The 5,087-nt window shown below is 35.3% G+C and overlaps 1 non-coding gene across 1 annotated transcript; it reads right to left on the bottom strand.

Annotated features, from left to right (window-relative positions):
- Positions 1 to 297: 297 nt before the first annotated feature.
- LOC119259994 (U6 spliceosomal RNA) lies at positions 298 to 407 on the bottom strand. The gene has a single exon (XR_005128640.1). It is a non-coding gene; the product is annotated as a U6 spliceosomal RNA (small nuclear RNA).
- Positions 408 to 5,087: the final 4,680 nt, after the last annotated feature.

Here is a 5,087-nt window from a genome sequence, read left to right as displayed (position 1 = left end):
GGATGGGTTTTCTTGATTTCTTCTCCTTCAGATTTAGTGTTTGTGTATAGGAAAGCTACTGATTTTTGTGTGTTGATTTTGTATCCTGCTACTCTACTAAACTGGTTGATTATTTTGAGTAGTTTTTCTGTGGAGATTTTAGGTTTCTCTACATATATTATCATATTGCCTGCAAATAGTTATAGTTTTACTTCTTCTTTCCCTATTTGGATTCCTTGTATGTCTTTCTCTTGTCTTATTGCTCTGCCTAGGACCTCCAGTATTATATTGAAAAGCAGTGGTGAGAGTGGACATCCTAAAACTATGGAATGCTTCACAAATTTGTGTGTCATCCTTGTTATCTAGGGGCCAAGCTAATCTTCTCTGTTTTGCTACAATTTTAGCATATGTGCTGTGGAAGCGAGCACACTCTCTTTTTGATTCTTGATTTACTTCCACATTTGACTTAAGAATATTTCTGCTGAGGGCCTCCCTGGTGGTGCAGCAGTTGAGTGCTGGGTTGCAAATCTGCCCAAAGCCTCCGCAGCACCAGTTCGATCCCCGGCCACCGGGTGAGGGTCCCACATGGTGTGCAGACCTCTCCTGCCGCCTGCTGCTCCCCTGCAGTGTACTTCGGTCCTTCTGCCTGTTCTGCTTCCTGCTCTGTCCCTGGTGAATTCTCTCACCCTCCCGCACTTCTGACTGTACCCAGTGTTTGTATAAATAAATAAATAAATCTAAAATAAATAAATAATTAAAAAAGATGTATGCTGTCAGATAGTCATATCTTTAAAAAAATAATATTTCTGCTGAGAAAAGTATAGGGAAAAGAAGTTTATTAACCATTTAATATTGAGAGTATCATTATTCTGCTCTCAAACAATAATTTTGTGGTACTAAGAATTATGGCCAACACACCTTTACTTCAGAATTGTAAAAACATTATTTTCATTGTTTTATGCATTCAGAGTTTAATTAGAAATATTTATTAAAAATTTAATTAGAAATATTTCAACTATTGGGCCTCTCCGGTGGCGGAGCGGTTGAGCACTGGGTTGTGAAGCTGCCCGCAGCCTCTGCAGCGCAGGTTCGATCCCTGGCTGCTCCCCGGTCACCTGAGGAGGGTCCCACATGCTGCGACAGACCTCTCCTGCTGTGTCTGCTGCTCTCCTCAGCAGTGTATTTCTTCATCAGTCTGCCTGTTCTGTCCCCGCTCTGGCTCTGGTGAATTCTCTCACCCTCCCGCGCTCTGACTGTACCCAGTGCTTGTATAAATAAATAAATAAATCTTAAAAAAAAATTTCACCTATAATTTTTCATTGTTTGCATGAAAATGGTTTTATCTGTCTTACGAAATTCACCAATGTCTTCAGTGAGAGCATTGTCAACCATTGCACTTAATATTCTTTATAGACTTTCAATTTGTATTCTTTCACTGAAAATTTTCCTTTAATTATCACTTTTAAACAATAATTTCCACTTTTCCATTTCTTTCTTTACTACTTATAAAATCCTGTTTCATTTTTTGGACCTCTTGGATATGTGTTTTAAGTTTTTTAAGCCTATTTTAATTGTCTTTTTCTTTTCATATTTACTCAGAAATTTCAAATTTGGTCTTTGAAAGCTTCTTTTGAATTTTTCATATGTGTTATATTTACAATTTCTGGGAGCTCTTTTTATCCTCTGAAAGTTCATTTTTAAGATTGGGAGTCTATTCTCAATTCTTGGAGACAAAACCTTAGCTCATCTTTCTGAGGACAATTACAGCTTTTTTTTTTTTTTTTTTTATAGCTTTGTTTTCTCCCTGCATAATTGCTGCTCTCTTCAATTTAATTTTTCAGTTTTTGATTTAGGTTTTTCTTTTGTCCTTGGTTTGTTCTTTATCTTGCCTATTATGAGTTTTTGTAAATGAATGATGACTTTGGTTTCTGTATAAGTTAACTGTTTCTACAATATTGTTTGATAGCAATGAACTAGAAAACTTCAGTGAGCTTTGAAAATAAGCATAACTTTGTCACACATTTAAGGGCTTAATATGGTTTAGACAAATTTCACCAAGATGATTTTGTTGATTTGAGCTCATAAATGCTTCTGAGAGCTAGCTACCTTCTTCAGGAGTTCTGGGTCAGATGAGGTCAAGGAGGGGAAATATTGTTCTGTAGGATGCTAGATTGGATTTGCTCTGCTCTGTGTGGCATTAATTCTCCAGAGGACAAGTTTGGGATGTTCTCACAGTGATGTCAGAGGTATAAATGAATGTCCCAGCACATAAGCTTGTTTTAAGTCCCTGCTTGTGTCAGATTGGTTAATATCTCACAGGTCAAACCATGGCAAAAACTTGAATTCAATGACACGTGGTGAACAGGAAACTACAGAGTGTTGATACAATGAAATGTGAAGGATTGAGGTCATCCTTATAAATTCCTGTAATATTTGATGATAATTTATTAAAGAATTGACCATATCCTCTGCATAAATGAGTGGTATATCCATTCTAAGCTGCCCTATATGGCCATGATGATTTGGCCTGGCCACTTGTTGAAGATTGCCTCTGTCTGCACATTTTGATCTTTCAGCTCAAGATGCTCTTAACATTTATCAGAAAAAGAAATTTTTTTTTAATCTTTTACCAAGATAGTCTAGCTTTCAGTGTTCTCTGAAGCAAGTTAGGAAGAGACTGGATGTTAAGGTGTATCAACAGAGAACTTGCATAAATTCATGTCTATGTTTTCAATAAAGTAAAGTAGCCCTCAACTCGACTGGTGTCCTCCACTAGGCAGCATCTCTAGATAACTAAGGGCACTATGACTAAAAAGCAGGAGTTAATTAGTTGCTGGAGACTGTGATATGGGGAGTGGACTTAAGGATCACACTACTTTTACACAGTTTGTAATTAGTTCAGGCTATTTTGAGCCATCTTCCCAATTTAACCCTAATTTAAATATCTGTAGCCCTACCAAATGTGAGATTTTTGAGAATTCTATGGAACAAATAAATTTTTCAGATATTTTTTCCACTATCCCATCTGAATTCCTTCCATCATTTAAATTAGTGTTGCTATTGTCTCTTCTATTTTCAGCTCTTTCATGAACATGTGCTCTTTTGAAATGGTTGCTTTCATGTAGTATTAATTGGGGTTGTGAGTGATCAGCATTAGTTCGGTGAGCTCAAGCCACTGTCTTTATCCAAAATAAACCTAGTGTTAGTTAACATCAGATTGCTTCATTTAAAGTCTGTGTTTTTAAGAATAGTTTTAGGTTTATAACAAAATACAAGAAGGTAGAGAGAGTGCATATAAACTCCCTATATCAAACATACATAGTCTCCTCCAAAATAAATATCACTCATCAGAATAGTAGTTTTTACCAAATGTAAACATAAATCATATGACACATCATATATGTCCAGACTCCATTGTTACTCTTGGTTTTGTACATTTTATGAATTTGGACAAATGTAATAGCATGTGTCTAATATTATAGTGTCATACAAATATTTTTAGTCCTCTAAAAATCATCTATGCTCTATTCATTCATTTCCTACCCTGCCCCATAAACTGCTAATGTTTTTTGCTGTTGCTATAGTTTTGCCTTGACCAGAATGTCATATAATTAGAATAAGAACTGGAATCTTTTCTGATTGATTATTTTACTTATTAATATGAGTTAAGAAATTCTTTTATGTCATTTCATGGCTTCATAGCTCATTTTGTTTTGGTACTGAAGAATATTCGGTGTTCCAAGTTATTTAGCCATTCACCTATTGAAGGACTCATGGCTACTTCTAAGTTTTGGCAATTGTGCATATACCTACCCCATCAGTGTAGCAGTTACACACATATGTATAGATTTTTACATGGACATTTAGTTCCTTTGGGTAAATATCAAGGCATCCAATTGCTGGATCATATGGTAAGAGTATGGTAGGAGTAACTTTCCAAATGGTCAAAATGACTGTACCATTTTGTATTTCCACCAACACTGAATGAGAATCCTTATTGCTGCACATTTTCAGTAGCATTTGATATTGTAAATGTTCTGATACAGATTGTTTTTCACCTTACACATTTTAATTTCTCTTTCTAAAATATTATGTTTGTTTCCAATATATTGGAAAATGCTCAATTTCTTCTATTTGTGAGGATGTGTTTTTCCACAGATTTCCAGATGTTCTTCTTTTTCCATTATTTTGCAATTTTTTTCTTTAATACCTCAATATTGATTCTTTTGAATTATTGCTTTATTTATTCATATTTTAATAAAATGGTTTTTATCTAGAACCTGTATTTTTCACTAGACATGCAGTAGTGATCCCAGTCTCCTGGTCATTAATACCCTGGGGTAAAGATGATGAGGTGGGTCTTCAGCATTGTGTGTTATTAGACATTACGTGCAGTATTGAAATATTAGAAAATTGTGTCCTGTTTTTCCCACCACACCCCATTATTCAGTGTAGCACAGGTCTCAAGAATCCCTGAAATGGGCATGTGTCCCTAAGTCATAAACTGGAAATAAACAGTAGTCATAATTTTCTGAATTAAATTTTTGAAGAGTTATCAATTTTAAGTTTTGATGGACTGAGTCATTTAAATCCTACATGATACAGTTTACATTGATACAATTAAAATATCTGGTTGAAAATACAAACTTACTGTAATCACAATTCCTTTTCTAAAATCCAATCTGTATTCAGTAACCAAGAACCCTATGAAAACCCAATATAATGTAAACTTAGGTAAATGTTTCTATAAGAGCCATACAACACTTTACTTTAATAAATAATAAAATATTCATAAAATTTTTAATTTTAGCAAATTTTGAATAGACTTCCAAAAAGGTATCAGTATTTTTTCTATTTATTTATTTTTTTTAATTTTTTTTTTTTAATAGAGGCATGCTTTATTTATTTATTTATTTGTTTGTTTGTTTTGTTTATACATGCACTGGGTACAGTCAGAAGCGCGGGAGGGTGAGAGAATTCACCAGAGCGGCAGGAGAGGTCTGCGCGCCATGTGGGACCCTCCTCCAGTGGCCGGGGAGCAGCCGGGGATCGAACCGGCGCCACAGAGGCTGCGGGCAGCTTCGCAACCCAGTGCTCAACCACTGCGC

The sequence above is a fragment of the Talpa occidentalis genome, unplaced genomic scaffold (genome assembly GCF_014898055.3).
Source record: "Talpa occidentalis isolate TD23 unplaced genomic scaffold, MPIMG_talOcc4v2.1 talOcc4.5, whole genome shotgun sequence".
In the NCBI taxonomy this organism is placed as follows: domain Eukaryota; kingdom Metazoa; phylum Chordata; class Mammalia; order Eulipotyphla; family Talpidae; genus Talpa; species Talpa occidentalis.
Note: the sequence above shows the minus strand (reverse complement) of the source record. Positions and strands in the feature narration are given on the sequence as shown.